The following is a 22,647-nucleotide window of genomic DNA, read 5'->3' as shown; positions in this document are numbered from 1 at the left end:
AACTTCATCACAACATTTCTTCCAAAGCTTTTTTTATGATGCAATGGATTTTTCTTTTCTCTCTTTTTCCCTCCCATATTCTTTTTTCTTTGTGTATAAAGAACATCTATGCCAACATAAATTATGCATTCAAAACATTGCAACAATATAAAACGTCTTTGCCAACAACTATTTGAGAAACGGCAAAAAAAAAAAAAATTGCACACGAGGAACGGTGCTGCCCACCACCCACCCACATTGTAAAAAGGTATTAAGGTACTAAAAATCTACAACAAAGTTCCATCGGTGTATGGTATAAATACGTTTTCCGTTTGTGGATTGTCAGAACGTGCACATATATATTGATGCAAAGCATAGTTTCCCCAAGCATATGTGAAAAGGATACTATTTTATCATATTGTTGTGACTTTATGTGTGAATGGCATGGAAAATTAAAATGCATAAAAAGTTCGTAAACGTTCATAAACATTGTCTGTCTAACTTCTAACATAACCTTTTTAGTTTCGTTGCAGTATTTAACAAACAACACGAAAAAAAAAGTCAAGATTTTTAAAGCCACCACCCCAAGTTAACTAGCGTCTAACGAAATGTCTATATGTCTGTCCTATTTATGTGGACGTTACACAGTTCACATAGCAATTGCATATCCAAAGCACATATGTTATAAACTGAAGCATTATTGCCCGTGGCGACTATTGTTGACCCAGAACGCTCCGTTGAAGTCCTCAATGGCTAAACCCTTATGCATTTCGCGTTCATTAGTCACACAATATGCCAAAACATTTGCGATAATTTTCGTTCAACTCTTGAACAAACATGAAGTGTACAAATGCTGACACAAATCCACAAGCACACATTGGGCTAGCCAAAATAAAAATAAAAAAAACTTTTGTCTTGTTAGGCAAAATATTGAAACCGCAAAACACAAATAGAATTTTGCATAAAATCCCACTTTAAGTGATGTTGGTTTTTATAACCAAAGCAATGCAAACCCACCTACAACACAGCTATATATCGTAGCCATACCACACACAGATATGTATGTACATAATATGCATAATGACCATCAGTTCATCATTCCATTGTACATAAATATTTGCAATCAGCCTTTTTGTTCGAAAATCGCAGTTCACAACAATGGAAAAGCAAAGTATTTTCCATAATATTACCTGCTATTATCCCCCTTGAATAAGTTGAATTGATAGAGAAAATGACTGACCTTAGACACGCAACAAACATAATGTGTGGTTCATTAAGTGTTATGTCCCAAACGAAAATTTGTTTTTCGTATTATAGAAATGTAACAATAAAGAGAGTCATGTGGATATGTGAGCGCAAATAACGATGTAACGGAAGAGAAACCATGTCTATTCAATTTGCAACTACTTCCAGCTATTTGTTAAAATTACGCAACAGTTTAGCTAAGGACAATTTAATTTTCTGTGTTAATTGGAATGTTAATTTGACTTTATGCGGATGGATGGTACGGTGTGTTGCGACGACGACGTCGGCTATTAGTTTTACGAGTGGTAATAATTTTTGCGTTCGTTATTACGAAAGGGAACACCATTTGACTGTTCTAGCTAACAGTGAATGTAAAGTACCAGTATGGTCTAATGTCACTGCAGAGAACATAACTATTTTGAAAATGGACTCAAACGCACTCATTTTCATATTATTTTGACATAAATAATGAATGCGTTCAAGATAAATCTACTTTACATTCAATACAAGTTATGACTGTGGCAAATGAAAGTGTAAACCAGGTATGGTAAATTGTCCGCCCGGAGGACAAAAAAAAAATTGATTTTCGTACTTAAACGCACTCATTTTCATATTATTTTGACATAAAATGTGAGTGCGTTTAAGACGAATTCGCCAATACCATACCTGTTCTAGACTTTCATTGCCAGTATGGTCTAATGTCACTGCAGAGGACATAACTATTTTGAAAATGGACTCAAACGCACTCATTTTCATATTATTTTGACATAAATAATGAATGCGTTCAAGATAAATCTACTTTACATTCAATACAAGCTATGACTGTGGCCAATGAAAGTGTAAACCAGGTATGGTCTATTGTCCGCCCGGAGGACATAAAAATTACTCAAACGCACTCATATTCATATTATTTTGACATAAAATGTGAGTGCGTTTAAGACGAATTCGCCAATCGACCATACCTGTTGTCTACTTTCATTGACTGTGGCGAAATTGATATATGCTATAGTGATCGTGAATAGGGCGTATCGAATTTTGCAAATTTCAAGGACCGCGATAGCCTGTGTGCGGAAAACGTAGATCATTGAAAACTGTGTCCGGGCATATGGTTGATGAATCCGATGGAGCCATGGAAGAAGTCCCCCCGGGCGGCTTTAAGTTTCCGATGGTCATAATTCGGAAAGTTGAGAGTATTTTTGAAAACATTGTTCTAGCGGGATGTAGAGCTTTGAAAACTCTACAAATCTACCGAAGAAACCTTTGGTCCAAAAGGTGCCATTGCCAAGATTGCCTAACATCGAAAATGTGACCTTTTGGTTTTTGACTTATATTTCCTGAGAGACAAATGATTTTTTTTAGCCTGTGGTATGAGGTGGTAGAGGAGGTCGAGCACTTCCAGTACACTAGGCATGTCCCGATCCATTATACACTTGAAATCATTTTTTTAACCTTTTTAATTGGAATTTTTAAGAGTGGCCACGTCGCCCACGAAGCAAGTGCAGACACTGCAACCGGTGCTGTTGAGTCGAGGACACCTTGGCCAGTAAGTATGCATAATACTCCACGACAGTAGCTGAACTTTTTCACAAAATATCTGTGATTTCGATGTGTGGTATTATAAGAACGGTAAAAGCTGAGAAACAAAAACTCCTGCAGAACAAAGAAAACATGAAGTTGATTGAAATCATCGCCGATAAGTAGTTAAGAGCCAATTCTTTCCGTTAATGGATTTTTTTCCTTACCACTTTACTGGATGTGTTAACGACTGATTCGATGTTCAATCGGATTGGACACAATAAATATCGACCTTTTAGCACACCACTCTGGAAAGTACACATTGTGGCAGCTGAACAATGAATTCTCTGCCTACCAAAATGATTTTTTTTTTTAACTTTTGAGTAGATTTTCCATTTGTCTTTCGATTGCTGTGCATTTCAATTTATTCACACAGAAAAACCAATGCCAAATCAAATACGCTTCCACTGCAATACTCTACGGATAGTCTACGCGTATGTATTCAATACAGTTTTGACTCCCTATATTCAACTCTTCATCTCACATTTCTTAAACATCAGACCAGAGAATTTCATTGTTTTCCAATGTGGTAACCGAAGAATCTGTCTTCATGTATAACTACACCATGTTCCATAACATAGTTTCATATAATATGAATGTTACATAGCCAGCCCGACAGTGAATGGAGATTTCGACTTACTACACGTATATCGGATACATATGGCTTGGGAAGAAACTTTACTTTAACCGAAAATTTATGTAGTGGGAGATGGCAACGGATTTTTCTTTTCCTCCTCAAAATCGCATATTCGACCAGTTTATCGTTTTATATACTTGATCGATTATTATTTATTTCCGCATTGAAATGCTCTATGTGTCTACACAGAAAAGCTTTATGTATATATATACACATCCATCGTGGAGCATATCATATTTTCCCAAAGATTTTGAGGCTTCTTCTCCTCGTCTTCTACTTTTTTTTTCGACAAAATTATATTAATTTAGCATTCTATCGGCAATATGATGGTTGCGGCTATAAAATATGGACTCAGCAAATTTTATCATCAGGACTTTTCTTGTGTGTTTGAGCGAAGATATAAAATATTAAAAATAAAAAAAAAGAAGGAAGAAAGTTGTGCGAGGGGAGATTTTAAAGTACACATAAAGTTGTATAATGGCTCACAATGAATAAAGTGGAATCAAAATATTTACACAAAGTTAGTGCTTTTTCGGTTATCCAACATCATATTACGTTTATTATAACAAGATTGATGCAATATTTGAAATTGTTATTAAGTTGATTAAAGAGAGTTTTCTGTTTGTTTGGCGTTTTCTTTTCATGATGTTTGAATGCGATATGAAGATAATGCATTTTGTGAGTTAATTTTTTTTTGTGTGGTGCTGTTGTTGCGATTCTCGTTCTTCGTCTCTTAAAAACGCTGTAAGACATTACACAGAACATGGAGCAAAAATGAGGTTTGTTGGATTTCGTTAATTTTATTTGCTTCATTCAATATTTATTTGGCTGAAACTTGTAGTAACGACTTGTTGTCAAACAACAACTCCGAACAATGCGAAAGAAAAACTTTTCAGATAATAATTAATCAAAAGCCATTGTGAAACAAAATATTTTCTGTTCTTCTTTCGTCGGATTGCTCTCAAATTGCATTTCTGGAGATGGCAGAGGTGAGTTAAGGACAAACTTGAAAATGATTGAGTTATTAACGATATTATCTTAGGATAAGACTTGAAGGAAATTGAATTTTAGCACAATATAAAACTCAATTTATAGATTATGTTGTGCTGTTGGGAATGATGATTAGAAGTTGTTTGAAATTGCTATTCACACATTGTGCGAATAGTCGCTTTATAAGACTTAAGCCATTCGCACATTGTACAATACCTTGTAACAATCTAAATTGTAGTAATCCCACTCTACTAGTCCATTACTGAACATCTATATCAGTCAAAAACAATCAAAAGAGTAAAAGTGACGCAAGTCCCTTGGCATTCTTCCAAAACAACTGATATCGCTGGATGTGACGCATTCTGCGCTTGTACGCAAAAACTGTAACAGGAAAAATTTGACCAAAGAAATTCTAGAAACAAAATTTTACCAAAAAAATTTTGCGTCACAAAGTGGCAGATAATTCGGACGTATTCTTGCCTATTTTAAAAAATTTCTTAAAAGTACTTTCCTCAACATCTGCCACTTGTGACGCAAAATTTTTTTGGTAAAATTTTGTTTCTATAATTTCTTTGGTCAAATTTTTCCTGTTACAGTTTTTGCGTACAAGCGCAGAATGCGTCACATCCAGCGATATCAGTTGTTTTGGAAGAATGCAAAGGGACTTGCGTCACTTTTACTCTTTTGAGTGTTTTTGACTGATATCAGTTCTTTTGGAAGAATTAGTAGATTGAAAAATTTAAAAAACTTTGAAAATCTAAAAAAATTTAAAAAAAATTGAAAAAATTGAAAAATTTTGAAAAAATTGAAAAATTTTGAAAAAAATTGAAAAATTTTGAAAAAAATTGAAAAATTTTGAAAAAAATTGAAAAATTTTGAAAAAATTGAAAAAATTTGAAAAATTTTGAAAAAACTTGAATAAATTTAAAAATTTTGAAAAGTTTTGAAAAAATTTGAAAAATTTAAAAAATTTTGAAAAATTAAAAAAAAATTTAAAAATTTAAAAAATTTTGAAAAATTTAAAAAATTTTGAAAAATTTAAAAAATTTTGAAAAATTTAAAAAATTTTGAAAAATTTAAAAAATTTTGAAAAATTTAAAAAATTTTGCAAAATTAAAAAAATTTTGAAAATTTAAAAAAATTTTGAAAAATTTAAAAAATTATAAATTTAGGAAAAAAAATTGAGGCGAGCAGAGCTTACCAAAAGCGAACAAATTTGTTCTACCATACCCGAGGCCGGTTCCCCCCAAATTTTTTTTTCTGGAATGTCTTAGAATGACGACTAGAATCTACTCCCAAAATTTCAACAAAATCTAAAGAAGACTTTAGAAGATAGGAAACACGGACGGACGGACGGACGGACTAACAAAGTAACGTAGGATTTTTTCATTTCGTTTAAAGTACTGAAATTGACCAAAATGTATGGAAATGGGGCTTCTTGGAAGATTTTTTGCGTGGCCAAATTTTAAGCTGCAAGAACGTGTGATAGCTCGTTGAACTCGTACGAACGCCTAGTTTTTTTAATGGTAATTTGGAGTCATTTGTATTTGAATTGTGGAACTTCAATATTTGCTGTATATATGGTTCTGCAGTCTACGACAAAAAAATTTTTTTGAAATTTTTTCTAGTAATAGGACTTGCGTCACGGGCGCTATGCTAACGCGCGCCCATGATTTCGCTCTGAATAAATCCATCAAACGATACAGGCTTTAACATTTCAAATGTCTCACTGTCATTTTTTTCAAAGAATGTCATTGTGAATTCGCAATGACACAATGAAATTCTCAGAAACATTTGACAGTGAGACATTTGAAATGTTAAAGACTGTATGGATGAGTCGAATTCTAAAAGAAGAATTAATCATCTGTTATCAACAGCAATGAAAAAATAAACGATTACCTCCGGTAAATGTGGTCTTATTATAGTGACAGGTATGTTGCGACGAATGAAGTAGTAGATTTTGCATCAAACACTGGCTGATAATTTGAACAAAAGAAGTAACAGATTCAATGATTATATCGCTAATACGCATTTTACTTATTTAGCCTGTGAATTAAAGTCCTTAATTTGCTGTAATGTCTTAGACCAAGTTTGAATTAGTTTAGAAACGACCAGTTATTTGTTATCGACAAAGGCATCAAATATACCACATTAAGACGAGACGAAGTGATTTCTCAAATCAATGAAGTAAGAGATTATGGTGTAAAGCACTAGATGATACATTAAAAACAAAATGATTAGCAGATTATATCGCTCTAAATCAACAAATGTGTTGAGTGATTCTATAAATTGTTCAATATGTTATGCATGCATTACGTAATGAAGTATTCATACAGAAAGACGTCAGGACAATTTATTCAGAAAACAAAGGTCTGAAATTTATTCTAAAACTATACCAATGAATGATGCAGAGTTGAACAATCATTGACAAACTATTAAAACGAATACAAAAAGAGAGCGCTATTAAACCGAGTAATCCCTCCACGTCTGCTACGAAATAAAAACATCAAGAGCAACGACTCATATTCGACAACGGGCTACCGATTACCAGACAAATTACATACTTAAATTTGGTAGTTAACGAAACTTTTTGTTTAAAAAAAGTGATTAATTATGTGGGTCGGGCAACTACACGATGTGGACCTCTGGAAGGAAGTTTTAAATTTAATAAAAAAGCTTTTCACGCTCGAGTTCGCATCAGAAAAACCCACCAATTTATTTACCTTTTCCCTTTGACTCAACTATGCAATAAATAAAAAGTTTTCTTTTTTTTCTGCACAGAATTTCAACGAACAAAAAGAATCTCTGTATTTAACCAGCATGCCAAGCAAAGGCACATACAAAAAAAAAATGAAAAACGAAAATGACAAACGAAATAAACGAATCCTGCTCAGACATCAAACAAAACTATACCTTCATTTCTTCATTTTCCACACTCGCAAACAACCGACACAACAACAACAACAACCAGCACACAACGTTCGCTTAGAAAACACAAAAAACAAAAGAAATCCCACAAATAGAATTATTGTTCAATACATTCTGCCCATAAATCCCATTCAATATCCAGAATCTACACGTAAAAAAGTATCCATCGACTCCCCCCTATTTCGCCCTTAGAATTGAAACCATTCTTTTTAACCGGTCATCGTTACGTATACCATTTTCCCATCATTCTCTTTTCCACTACACAACGACATCAATTTTCATCTCAATCAAAAGATGTCTCGGAAAACTTTTTAAGTCATTTTTTCCTGCTGGAAACCCAACCCGAAAAAAGTCGTCTAAAATAGATTTAATCAAACTCCTTTCTATTTTTTTCCCCCGTAGCCCGGCGTCCAGAGAAGAAGTAACTTTTTTAAAGTTTCTGGTATGAGTTATGTGTCTTTGTTTTTCAGTTTTGATTGTCTCTTCTCGTTCTGGTGTATGAGAATATCGTTTATTTAGCCGTTGTATTGGAAAGATATTTTTTTTTGCTTCCCTCGCATCTATTCTCCTTTTATTGTGGCAAATCGCTATATGTGTGGCTTACCGAATGCTTCACAGCGTTTCGAATGATCAAAAGGGTTTTAGTGCAAGGAACCAAAATATAATTATAAGAACGCCAAATAAATAGCTACAGAACCCGCAGTTATCTGATCAACTCTTATAAAATAAATGCCAGAGAAACTTCATAGATGTTAGGAGAAGGGAAAAAAAATGTTTTAAGAGCGAAAGAAACATGGTATATTCATGTGTTTTTGTACATCGTAAAGATAGTAACAAATGTCTTGAAGAGTCCACTTGAGACAAAGATTTTCATTTTTTTTTTCTTCGTCGTTTCGTTTTTCCAAAAAGCATTTTTCAATTTATTTTCTTTCTAAACTGTGCATAAAAGTTTTTCGTATGATTGCAGGAGAATAAAAAAAAAGTTATTTTGGTTATTGAGCTATAATATGGATGTTGTAAGTATCGGCAGCTGAGAGTATGAGGTGTGTACATAAAATTGCAGTTATTATTGCCGTATGCAGTAGTTTTATGGTTAAGTATTTTTCTTCGGATAGAAATATGTTTGTGGTTGCAGGATGGAACATTAAGAGAAAGTTTGCAAAATAGGCAATGAAAATAGTTCCGGATATATAAGTTTTGATAGAGAACTGAATGTGTTCTTTAGCCAACTCTTGTAAAACTAATAAAATTGACGATTGATTTGTAATCTTCTGGATAATTGAGGTCGCAGCATTTTTGTTGCAATATCATTTACGAGGAACGGAAGCGAGCAAGACATAAAGCCTGTCCAGTTGAAGATAGATCTATTTTGAATGAAAACAATCAGTTTGTTTCAGCTACGAAATCTCTATTTTTCAAGTAATTGGTCAATTTTATGTCACAAGAGCCGAAAGTCTTACAATATAATAGGGTTATAGGGGATAGTTGTGTAGTCAAATAACCAAATGAAGCACAGTAACTTTCACTTCGATGAAATTCTCAAACATTACGTTTCATGCTAAATCTGTTACTTTTTGTTTATACTTTTTGCCTAGAGTTTGATAGAAAATCTTGTACTTCATTTGTTTTAACATGGTTACTATAAAAGACCAGCCTAGACGTTTATGAAAGGTTGTGGTGAGATCTTTCATAAATTGTTAGGCTGGTCTTTCATTATAATATGCATGTTAAAACAAATGAAGTACAAGATTTTGTATCAAACACAACGTTTGATACAATATTGCACTATTGTCTTTCGAAACAGATAGGGTAGGAAGAAAATACCAATTGTGACCACCTTCACAACACAATAAATGTTCGGTAGGGCGTATCGAATTTTGCAAATTTTAAGGACCGCGATAGCCTGTGTGCGGAAAACGTATATCATCGAAAACTGTGTCCGGGCATGTGGTTGATGGATCCAATGGAGCCTTGGAAGAAGTCCCCCCGGGCGACTTTAAGTTTCCGAAGGTCATAATTCGGAAAGTTGATAGTATTTTTGAAAACAATGTTCTAGCGGAATGTAAAGCTTTGAAAACTCTACAAAACTACCGAAGAAACCGATGGTACAAAAGGTGTCACTGCCAAGATTGCCTAACATCGAAAATGTGACCTTTTGGTTTTTGACTTATATTTCCTGAGAGACAAATGATTTTGTTTAGCCTGTGGTATGAGATGGTAGAGGAGGTCGAGCACTACCAGTACACTAGGCATGTCCCGATCGGATATACTCTTGAAATCACTTTTATAACATTTGTGAATGGAATTTTTAAGAGTGGCCACGTCGCCCACGAAGCAAGTGCAGACACTGCAACCGGTACTGGTGAGTCGAGGACACCTTGGCCAGTAAGTATGCATAATACTCCATGACAGTAGCTGAACTCTTTCACAAAATATTTGTTATTTCGATGTGGCACATGAATTGAAAAACTATACTACGAACTTCAATTTTTCGTAAATATATCGAAAAATATGTATAATCTGTGTATTTGCAACGAAATCGATTCGTGGGTGAAATAACTAATTAAATCGATTATTTCTCGTTTTTCTCATAAATTCAATTTATTCAGATTTTGTAGTCCAAAGTGTGCCACATCGAAATCACAGATATTTTGTGAAAAAGTTCAGCTACTGTCGTGGAGTATTATGCATACTTACTGGCCAAGGTGTCCTCGACTCAACAGCACCGGTTTTAGTGTCTGCACTTGCTTCGTGGGCGACGTGGCCACTCTTAAAAATTCCAAATAAAAAGTTTAAAAAAGTGATTTCAAGTGTATAATGGATCGGGACATGCCTAGTGTACTGGAAGTGCTCGACCTCCTCTACCACCTCATACCACAGGCTAAAAAAATAATTTGTCTCTCAGGAAATATAAGTCAAAAACCAAAAGGTCACATTTTCGATGTTAGGCAATCTTGGCAATGGCATCTTTTGGACCATAGGTTTCTTCGGTAGATTTGTAGAGTTTTCAAAGCTCTACATCCCGCTAGAACATTGTTTTCAAAAATACTCTCAACTTTCCGAATTATGACCATCGGAAACTTAAAGCCGCCCGGGGGGGCTTCTTCCATGGCTCCATCGGATTCATCAACCACATGCCCGGACACAGTTTTCGATGATCTACGTTTTCCGCACACAGGCTATCGCGGTCCTTAAAATTTGCAAAATTCGATACGCCCTAATGTTCGGGCCGTGCCGCCAAAATTATTCAAATTGAATTTAGAAAAGGGCTGGTTTCTATTTCTGATATTGTGCCCTTAGAGTGTTCCTAAACAGAAACCGGATGTAAAGAGAAACCGAACACGAACGACAATTTCATTTAACAAAAATAATCAAAATCTCATCATGTCATTCTCATTACTCTCATTACCTCACAGTGAGCTCGAATGCTTCGAGAAATAGTTTGATGGAAAAATGATAAAATAAATGACGTGTTGCAGGGCAATTATAAGCGAAGACAAGAAGTATTATCATGCAGAATATTAAATCTGAAAATTGTCTATCGTAAATAAAAGATAGTTGAACGTTTTCATTTGCATTACGTTATAATATTCTGTGCTTACTAAAATTTCCAACCAATAAATTGCTCCAACTATACGTTAAGTCCTTGTACACAATGTCGCCGACGAAATATTTATTACCCGTATAGTCCCTTGACACCGATTATATGGAGAAGCAACGTATCTATCCATATGATATACACTATATGGATTTTACATAGTCATATAATGCATGCATATATAGCAGTGTCTCTCTGTAAGAAGGATTACACACTCTTAAATTCATCCCAGGACATAATATAAACGCGACGAAATATGATTATGTGAAAGATGATATCATATATCGCATATCATATACATAAATGTGCAGATAATTTCATTTTTATCTAATCTGAAGTGAAGAATGGCCTCTTGTGTAGTTTAATTTATATTTAAAGTGAGTTTTAACACACTCTTGCGCTATATTATTTTGCATATTAATCTGAAAACATATTCATTTCGATGTAAACGGATTTTTACGTTGCGACAATTTATTCACGGATACATATAGAGGGATGAGTTCCCGTACATCCTTGGAGACGTGCAGTTTGTTTGACTTAATTTCAAGTCCGTGATTTAAAGATATATCGATCACAAAATAGGCTGTTCCATCGAGGGATTGATAGGATGGGGACTTTACAGAGTAGAAGTGGGTCTTGAACTTGAAAATGGAGAGATGACTTAGAACTTCCAATTTATTTGTGAACATAAAGGCAACACACGAAATTTGTTATTTCTGGTGTAAACATTTCTGGCTGCCTGAACCATCATGACAGGTTCAGGTCAGGTTCAGGTCAAATCCAAAAGAAAACGTTCAAGTTCGAGTGAGATTCTTGTTGAGTCGAACCAATTGAGACTCAGGTCCGGTACAGATTGAACCCAAAATCGAAAATTTCAGGTTCAGATCAACCTCGGGTCAAACCTGAAATTTCAGTTCAGATACGGGCTGAAATCCGGTTCGGCTCAACCTGAATTGAAGCAGGTCGACCCGAACCCGATGCTGACTTTAGACCACATTCTTAATCAACGAAGAAACATGAGAAAATAATGATTTAATGATGAACCAAAAAATTACGTCTGACATGTATCAACCACCTCCGACAGCACCATTCATAATACAAATAGAAGAAAAAATTGTGCGGAACACTTTATGACTTAAACGAAAGCTGTTAAAGTGCGTCGACTGTAACGTTAAAATAAGATTTGGTGCCAAACCACACAACGTTAATTCACTAGAGTTTACATGGCCAAAATGTAACCGTTTTCATTGCCGCTCTAATTAACGTTGTATTTTGATAGAAGATTTATTTCGGATTATAAGCAATCTCATTTTTATGGTTCGTTTACATATTATGGATCATACCAAGATTTATTACCCCCAAAAAAAAAATAATGTTTACACCTCCGCTTACATTCATAAAACAAACTAATTAAAATGTCCTATACGAAAATGGAACTTTTTTTTTTATTCCATTTTTTTATGGATCACAAAAAATTCCTATTTTATTCTCGTCATAATATACCTCCTCCATGTATATATTGTTGTACCCCCATCCATTTACCCATATATCATATTATAGGAATGGATCGTTTGCAATCTAGAGGATATTATTTCTTTCATATATAATACGTTAAATGGAGGTATACGACCATGTTCACGATTGAACTATAAAAATGTTTTTCTTTTTGCTCTCAGTTATCATATTTTTTTGTTCTGCTGTTCTCGGTGTGTGTGTCTATATTGGCCCCCAAGGATTTTCCACAAATTGATTCGATTAGACGGTATGCCAATTGGGTGTTGTAAAAATAGAATAACACACACACACCACCCGGTATGGTTCTTTTTTGAAAGCGCAGCAGAAGTATATTGGTTTTGTTTTCGGGTAGAATGAAAAATGGCTATAATGCGTTTCGAAGGTGAACGAAATAACCTGCAAAATATCTCGAGAAAACATTGATTTTGGCCGTAAATGGTTTCGGTGTACAAAAAAAAAGAGAAGTTCATTGACAGAGTAATCACCAATTTATTACAGTATGGCTTTATTGGGCTTGAGTTCGGGTTGACACGAATCAGATAGCAACGGATATGGTTGGATAAGTTCATACACGATCCAAAGGATTTTTTAGCCCCGTACGAAGTACGAAGGGGCTTATAGGATTACGATGCCGTGTGTAATTGATGGAATTCGAAGCAGACGGTAAGGGCAAAGTGTTTGCCTATGTTCATAGATAACGAATCCGCAATAAAAATTTTGTCCGTCCGTCCGTCCGTCTGTCACGTCGATATCTTGAGTAAATCAAATCCGATTTCAAAAAAAAAAAAATTTCCTGAAAGATAGTCAAAATAGTGAGGCTAAGTTCGAAGATGGGCGATTTTGGGTCGACCCTTCCGGAGCTGGGGCCCAATAAGTGCCTAACTGTTTCTCGACGATATCTCCAGACATTTAAGCACTACACTTGTAAGTGATACGTCAAATGAAAGGTATTTACAATACCGATCGACAAAAAAAAAGTTTATGAAAATTGGATGACCGACTCGTGAGTTAGACCCCTTGGTGTGAACTAGGTACAGGGCGGCAAGCCGTTTTTGCTTGTAGGTTGGCCAAATTTGAACGAATTTAGATGGATTTTGCTTTATTAGATAGGTATTGATCGTACCAATCAGGGGAAAAAAGTTTATGAAATTCGATTCACCGGAGCGTGAGCTAGGTCTCTTGGAGTGAGCTTATATGTGGCTACTCGGCCGTACAGTAAAGGTGGTGTTTTTTGTTAATATCTCGAGTAAACTTTGACCGAATTTCATTTTTTTTTGTTTGAAAGGTACTAACGAATGTAAAGCAGCCGTACTACTTTCCACCTCCTAACAAAATGGCCGTCGGCCGCCATTTTGGATTTTTGTAAAAACAATAGAAATCGGTGAAAATGATACTTAATTTTAGGTCAATTCGAAATTTGTGTTACATTTGAAAGGAACGTCGTACGGGGCTTCGTAATTGCGCTATTTTTAAGACGTACACATTTCATAAGAATTTTACTTTACCGACGTTTACGGACGCAGTAGGCTTACGGTAAGAGTAGGGCGACGGACGAACTAGGGTCACGTACGCAATAGATGTACGGGTTTGTACGGGGCTCAGTCGCAGCAAACGCTCCGACTGTTCTGACGGCTCGTTGTTTTTGATTTAGTGTAATCATAAGAAAAGTACATTGGATCGATAATTATACTCAGACGTGTACTTAAATGTATCGCTTAAAAAATTAATTTAGATCGGGGTGTGTACATTTTCCATTAGATTATGGTATAATGTGGAAGCAAATGAACGAAGTATATAATTTCAAATTCGAAACGAATAGTCGAAAATCACGAAATTAACGAATCGAATTTAGCATAAGTAATGAATAAGCGAACGTATCGGTTAAATTTATTGTAAAATGTAAATCAAGGTTTTTTTTTTGGCAATTAAAATTCCCTCATTAGCGTCCTATTAACTTCAACCATACACCTTTTTTTATAAAACCGATCACGTTACTCTCATTTCCATTTTATCAGAATTATTCTCTTCGTGATTCAAACCCATAAATTATCCGGTTAATTTTTTAATCATTCTTTCATGCAATATTTAAACATCCATTTCCACAAGGTTTACACTACATCCCTCCGAATAAATCCTTTCCACCGAAATCATTCCCCGTCCATCGAACGAACGAACGAACGAACAAAAATCTCCATTGTATTAAAGAAGAAAAAAACCCCTATACAAAGAAGCACACCCACTCATCGACAACCCACCTCATCGACAAAGATATAAATTCAAAAGAGAGCGCACAAGAATAAAAAAAAAAATTCAAAATTAAATTCCACTTCACCACAGAGGAACATCGAAAGCCCACCTTTACAATAAACGAATTTTCAAACTAAATCGAAGATTTACACCGACTATCAATCTTAGATTAAATGATTCTCATTTCGGAAAAAAGGGGGGGTTTTTTAAGCTATTATATTCGAATGGAAAGAAAATTAAAGAAATTTCAAATTCCACAGTGTTCCTTTTCTTTTTCTATTTATTTTTTTCCTTCTTTCTTTTTGCTTCTACCGCTTCGATGATATATGTTTTGTGTATACATTCGTACATCTTAAGAAATACATTTCATTTGATCTAAAATATAAAAAGTCTATTGTGAAAAAGGGATGTTATATTATTTGGGATTGAGGAGAGGGTCGTTTTGAAACAGGCTCGATCTACTCAAATTATTCAATGTAAATACCCTTATTGGTTTCTTGATAAAATATATATAGAGAAATTGAGGATTATTGATTGCTCTTTATCCAGTTCGTTTAAATAGTAAGGATTTTCCAAACGAAAAAAAAAACCGGATGCGGTGGTATTGGTATCCTGTTTCTCGAGACCGTAGATATACATATTCGAGCGATAACTAACTGGGGATTTCGTTTTTCAATTATAACATACATTTTTGGCAATAAATTTGAAAACGATGCGTAAGCTCAAACGGGCGTAAGTCGAAGAGGATCTAATCTCATAATTGTAGAACATTTTTTCTTCATGCTCCAATCAGTCATCTTTTATTGTTACGGCTTTTACGGCTACTTCAACCTTTTCGAAGTAAAACGGAAAAACGTTATTTTATGTAAAAAGTGGTTCTACAGTGAGTATGTGTCTTAAATACGCAGCTTTTTCCTAAAATTAATTTTGTCACAAAAATAACACCCGCACTTCACCGCATCAAAACATGACTGAGGCGGTTTGTACGAAAGAAGAAATTTGTTTGAGCTGCTCGATAGCTTTAGAACTATATGTTTGACCACATTTTCGATCAACAGAATGTCCTAAAACAGTGTAAAATCGCTGACCATTTCGTAATTTTTTTTTGTAGGTGACTCTACGTTTCGAAGCAGGGACTAAACTAAGGAACATCGCAGGTGGGAATTTGCCCACCTGTGCCCCTCTAATTCCCACATGCGAATCTAAATTTACCCACAAGAAAAATTATAATTATCTGACAATAATGAGAAGAATCTAATTTTAATAAAAGTTTTGCCTGCGGCGCATTGAACGTATCTGAAAAATGATAATGGCTGATAAAGCTCCGTAAAAGATGCAAACCTAGCAAAATCTGGCTCTTATTCCTTAAAAACAACGGAGATATCAACATTTGAATGTGAATTCCTGTACACAAATTTGATATATCGGATTCGACCTCTTTTTTATGCAGCGCTCCAACCATACCACTAAACCCTTGGATTGCAGCTTTCAAATAGGGGAATGATATTTACACTAACAGTAGTATTTAGTATTTTGATATAAATATTTAGTAGATGTCTATAGCGTAGTAGATTTCATCGACTCCACTTGTTTGTTTCTTTTAAGCATAAGAAAAAAGACGAAGATGATGTTGAAGCTAATAACTTTTTGAAAGTATTTTTCAAAGGAAAATTATGAGATCGATTCGGAAATCTTAAAGTTGAAAATAGAATACTGAAGGAATAAGACCTTTTAATTTGATTTTTTCGAACCTGTCTATGAACTGAACCACAGGAATTTGATTCTTCGTCGAACAAAAAAAATGTTTTGAGAAATCGGTTAAGGGTCATTCAAATAGTGCGCACGCTAAAAACATGAGACAAAACATCCAAATCGCATACAAAAAAGATGTTTTGTCTCACGTTTTTAGCGTGCGCACTATTTGAATGACCCCAAGAATTACTCATGGACATTTTGAGTGATTTTTCGAATAAGACCCAGGAGAGGGATTACGGCATCAGTTCTCTTTTCTCAATTCTATCAAAACTCTACTGTTAGAGAACGATTCACTACTTCACTGAAATATGTCGCAACAAAGCCAATGTCAACCGAAAAATAATTAATTTTTTACTGGACGCACTGAAGGACTCTGCAGCAGTAATCAGTTTTTCAATCGGCCCTATATCGGCCTGGCGATAAGAGTCTGACGAATGGATGAAATGACAGCAAACTTTTTTTAAATTCTTATCGCCAAGCATATAGCTGCGATATAGGGCCGATTAAAAAACTGATTACTGTGCCAGAGTCCTGAGGTCATGGGCTTTACGATGGCATTTTATTTGACTGAATTCCGTTGAGTAAAAAATTAATTATTTTTCTGTTGACATTGGCCTTGTTGCTGCGACATCTTTCAGTGAAGTAGTGAATCGTTATCTATCAGTAGAGTTTCGATAGAATTGAGAAAGAGAACTGATTCCGCAATCCCTCTCCAGACTTACGGTCATGATATTACTTTGGCATAAAAAATTGTTACTTTGGCGCCCAAGATTTCGTTTTTAGGCGCCCCGTTGAAAAGTTTCCCACCTGCACAGAAATCCTTATTTTAGTCCCTGTTTCGAAGTTTAGACTAACTTCAAAAAAACTTGGAGGCACAAAATCATGTCTTTGCGTTGATAAAAAATAACTTGTCTGGATGCTCTAATAACCTATGTTGATACGGTCGTGCTAGTGTTGCTGGCGAAGTTATTACGCTAAATACCTAGCTATTAACATCGATAGTGCGATGTGGTTCAATGGTTTTTCCCACATATTCTACGCCTCTGTTTTAAATAGGTTGACGATGATAATCGAAGTATTTTGTGATAGTTTAAAAGAAACAAACATTTCGAATGGAGCTTAATGAATTAAATTTCATTTTTCTTATAATTCTCTAATGCATTTAACTTTTCATATTTGAAGACCGAAGATTGTAAGCTTGAGGGCTTGTAGTATTGAAATCATCATTTCACTTATAATTCGCTAGTCGTAGTTTAACCAAAGATTGTTTATACATGAAACGCTGTCTCAGTTTCATTGTCAGCTGGAAAATCATGATCGGGGCGGGTCGATTTTCCGACACTCAACACAATATAGAAAAAGTTTGTAGAAGAAACTATATGAAAATTTTCACCTTTCCAGTCGCGCGACACAATTTTTATTTCGATATTATTCGCTAAAATTGAACAGCTGATTTCATAAACGTCATTCATAAATGTCAATCAGCTGATCATATTTAGCGAATTATGAGGAAATGAAAATTGTCTCACGCGACTCGAAACGTGAAAATTTTCATATACAGCTAGCTCAGAATAGTTAGAAATATTCATGCGACTCTCTGTTTTTCTTAATTCCACACGTTCCTTACGTTTCATATGTTAGTATTATTTGGGATATACTCGGATTTACCGCTTATACGCGCACACGTAGAACTAGCGTAATGTGCACAGAGTGTGTGTGTGCAATATATTGATAGAAGTGTGGAATAGTTGGAACTTAAAAAATCCACCAAACGCATGCATTTCTTGCTATCTAATCTGCGATTACTGTAGTTTCTTCTACAAACTTTTTCTATATTGTGTTGAGTGTCGGAAAATCGAGCCGATCCTGGAAAACCCGATCATGATTTTCCGGCTGGCACGGTCATATCCAATTGAATGACTTGGGTTGAGCGTCATTAAGATACAGATTGTCTCTCAAAATCTGGGCTGGTTGTTCCAGTAGATCGCCATGAAGAATAAAAACGGATCGGAAACGGAAACGGAAAACGGAAAATTCTACCAATGCATCTGTTATCATCGACTACCAAAATAAATGATTAGCAATAGCTGACGTTCTCTTATGTAGGAATTACATTTTTCATTTCAGTGAAGTAATAGATTTTACTTCAATCTTGAACTTGAACAAAAGATGTAAAAGATTTATTGATTATACTAGTGATACGATTACCGTCAAGTCCGAATGAAGCTTCCACCTAGGTTTCCTTAGAGATTTATATTCTCATTTTTACTGTGTAGCGTATGATAGATAAGCAACAGTGATGAAAAAAAGAAAACAAAATTAAGAACTTTAACCCAAAAAATTTCGCCATAGGAATTTCATTTTAATGAGAAACGTCGACGCTCTCAAAAACCACGGGTAAAAGTAAGGGAAAAAATTAAACCAAATTTTTCTGCACAAAGTAATTTGCATAAAATACATTTTCCATAGAAACGGGGCGCATACAGTACGCCTCTGAAATTATGCAATTAAATTCAATTTGAATTCGTTAGAAAATTCGTTCGACAATGAGTTAAAACTTTTTTTTTTGTTTTAAAACTACATTACAATAAACGGTATGAGTATAGCATACATTTCGGTTTGTATAATTTTCATCTGAACATTTTGCCGCATCATGGCATATAATGAAAGAAGACCAACCGGGGAAAAAAAAATAATGTTCGTAACACGTTGTATTAACTATATTGGACACCCGAACAATTAGCCACAAATTAGTAATTTTTCGAATAAATGTAACTGAAAATGTTCGTTCAAAAAAAAGTTCGGATTTTGTTTTCTATACTTGTTGAATATCAAACAATAATGCAGTCTTATTGCTCATTAGCCATCGTGAGAAACACAAAGCGATTATGATTAATTTCGGAATAAAATCCGTTCTCGAAATTTCATTCACTGTTTTATACCCCGCCGAAATACACAGATTTATAATTGCGTCAGCTTCAGTTCTTTTCTCTGAAAATGCGGTAATATTCGTACGTCCGAACCACTAGAAAATAGAAGAAGGTCTGCAAAAATCACCTTTTATGGCTACACTATTTATGTTGACATGTTGACAGGCAGACAAGTCATTAAAATTTCAGTAAAATCAGATGTCAACTCCGTGCTTATTACCGTTCGGGCGTTTCATTTTATTTATCAGGAGGAAACCTTTTTCTTCTGATAAAAAAATAAAATAAATTTTTCCCAGTGAGTGTAGTAGTTACAATAAATAAAATTTTATTCGAGTGACAAAGGCGTTATACTATACATTATAGAAATGGTGCAAAAGGTTGTTTTTTTTCTTTCTTTCTTCCATTTCTTGTTAGAGAACGTAATCTAAATTTATAGGAGTGGTGTGCAAAGGTACCGCTGAAAGTAAAAAGATGATATAATGATATCAACATCCTCAGAAAGGTTTATTGTTATTCAGACCCCGAAATTCAGGATGAAAAGGGTATAAGTGTTTTTGATGCCAATTTTATTTTTTATTCTTTCGAATGAAATGCTAACGGTTCCTTTTCCATAACAAAACAGATTTATCTTCGAATAATATTTGGGGTGCGGGATGATGGAAAAAATTTCGTCTCTAACTTATGTCATTTTGGTGTATGTTCGGTAAGTCGACAAGGATTAATCCTTTCGATAAGGTTAGGTTAGACGAAATTGCCAAACACTGTATCCACAGCAACAAAGCATAAATAAACTACTTAAATGGCATTGCTTACTTACGTTGCAAGTAACGTGTTTCACGGACCGTAAACACATCTTCAATATAATTATTGAGTCTAGAATCTACTACTTCATTTGATCTAAGTTTTTTCTGCAGATTGATTCAAAATCTTTTACCACATTTGTTTTAACTTACATTCGGCTATAAAAGACCATATTAGTCAGAGTTCATCGTAAATTTTCGATGTTGCGATCAATAACAAATGACGTATCATTTTCGGCATTTCCCGTACAATTTAATTCTCTAAATTCCCAAAATTCCCAAAAATTCCCAAAATTTCCCTACAGTGAACGACATCTCAAATGTCTCACTGTCATTTTTTTCAGAGAATGTCATTGTGAACTTGCAATGACACAATAAAATTCTCAGAAAAATTTAACAGTGAGACATTTGAGATGTCGTTCACTGTAAATTCCCAAAAATTAACAAAAATTCCCTAAATTCCCAAAAATACCCTAAAATTCCCAAAAATTCCCCAAAAAAAACAACAAATATTTCAGAACATATTGAATATAATATATTCAGTAAATTGAGCTTAAGCGGCATATCGCCAAAACTGGAGGTGATGGTGATAGGGGAACAAGTGGTCTCCGATTTTAATGAGTGATAGATTCGTCTTCAATTCTAGAGAATCGTATCTTTCATTTTTTTCGAACATTTTTTTAAATTTTCGGTTAAAGTGTTCAAAGGTGAAAGCATGTCAGAGGGTACCGAAAACCCGTTTTCGGCTATAACTCAAAAATAATTATTTTAAGAGCAGTCTACACTCCGACCTTCTATGAAAAACATTTTCGATGATAACTTCTTATTAGAATATTTTTTGAAAAAAGTGGTTTCATCGTTTGGTGCCACAACATATAAAGTTTCGATAAACCGCGAGCCTTTTTTTATAAAAGTTTAGTTTTGTAATAAAAACTTTTTATATTTTTTTATAGAAATTAATTAAAAAAATCTCTGCCATGATGAACTCACGTACGGAAACTCTAAAGAATCGAAATGGGATATTAGGTATCTGTCAGCTGATAGGAATATTTTGTTTGTTAGTGTTGGTTTTTTGGTTATCTCGGTGATCACAATTAAAACAAACTGTCAACAAATAAAACATCCCAATTTGTTAAGTCACGAAATTGTTTTTTTTTTCAAGCGCGAGATTTTTTGAAAATTGGAGCGGCTTTCTAAACTGAAATTAAAAATTTCAAATTCCACTTTTCCAATATCAATATACATTTTCAGTGTGTTTTTGATGTGTTCATTGAAATAAAAATAATATGGACTAACGCTCGCGGTTTATTGTCAAGATTGATGCAGTCTACGCCGAGAAAACTCAAAAGTCCAAAAAAATATCACAAAAAACACAAATTTTAGGAGTTTTGAGTTTTTTCTCAGTACACTACATCAATCTGGACAATTCCAGTGGCTATCGAAACCTTATATGTTCTGGCACCAAACGATGAGGCCACTTTTTTCAAAAATAATCCGAATAAAAAGTTATCATCAAAAATGTATTTCATAGGGGGTCGGAGTGTAGATTGCTCTTAAATTATTGTAGTGTTGTACTAATGTCGGCTTTGGAGAGACCTACAAGTAGAGTATACGCCCTGGCTGGTGCGAGACCATCGACAAGAATTATATCCTTCAGAGCATAATATTTGGGAACCAATTTTCAAAAGTTCACTAAAATTCCAAAAAAAATCCCATTTTTTTTCTTTGCTTGTTCATAGTTTTTAAAGGTTTTTGAACTTTTCCTGATCTTTTACGAGCATTTAATTATAAAAATGCAACGAAAAGAAATTTTTTGGGAATTTTAGGGAATTTTTGGGAATTAATTCCCAAAAATTCCCAAAAATTCCCTAAATTTCCAAAAATTCCCAAAAATTCCCAAAAATTCCCTAAATTCCCAAAAATTCCCAAAAATTCCCTAAATTCCCAAAAATTCTCAAAAATGATTCCCAAATATTAGGCTCTGGTCCTAAATAGCGCAGTTACTGGTGTGATTGTGGATGTAATGGATGTAATGTTGGGGAACAAATTTTTTTTCTTCGGAAAATGGAAAATTACCGACCTATCATGAAAGAACTTTTGTCTGGAGGAGTCGAAGTGGAGTCGGTAACAACATGGAATAAAGAAATTTTTTTAAGAACTTAAGGCGCACGGAGTCATTTATTTCGACACAAGAACCTGGACATTTTTCAGAACTTAAGGCACTCTTTGCGTATCGTTGAAATGAGTGAAATATAGAAAGTTGGGGTAATGGAATGAACTCATAATATCAATTCAGTTCAACATCCATGTTAATTCAAACGGTCAGTCAAGTCACCTTTTACAACATACAAATATTACGCCAAGTATGTGTGGTGTGGTGTGCATTGAACATAAATTTTAATTAACAAGAATTACAATTGATAATAAATCAACGTGAAACATTACCGT

General features: G+C 34.4%; 1 protein-coding gene and 1 long non-coding RNA gene across 2 annotated transcripts in view; one reads left to right on the top strand and one right to left on the bottom strand.

Moving 5' to 3' along the window:
* Window positions 1–22,647, bottom strand: part of LOC119082722 (teneurin-m) — a 536,832-nt gene that overhangs the window by 223,904 nt on the left and 290,281 nt on the right. The gene's annotated exons all lie outside the window — the stretch shown is intronic.
* On the top strand, window positions 3,100–21,888 carry LOC119082732. Its single transcript, XR_005088700.1, has 3 exons — window positions 3,100–3,122; window positions 8,304–8,309; window positions 21,586–21,888. It is a non-coding gene; the product is annotated as an uncharacterized LOC119082732 (long non-coding RNA).

This window comes from Bradysia coprophila, unplaced genomic scaffold (genome assembly GCF_014529535.1).
Source record: "Bradysia coprophila strain Holo2 unplaced genomic scaffold, BU_Bcop_v1 contig_476, whole genome shotgun sequence".
Lineage (NCBI taxonomy): Eukaryota > Metazoa > Arthropoda > Insecta > Diptera > Sciaridae > Bradysia > Bradysia coprophila.
This window is presented reverse-complemented; position numbering and strand designations above follow the sequence as displayed.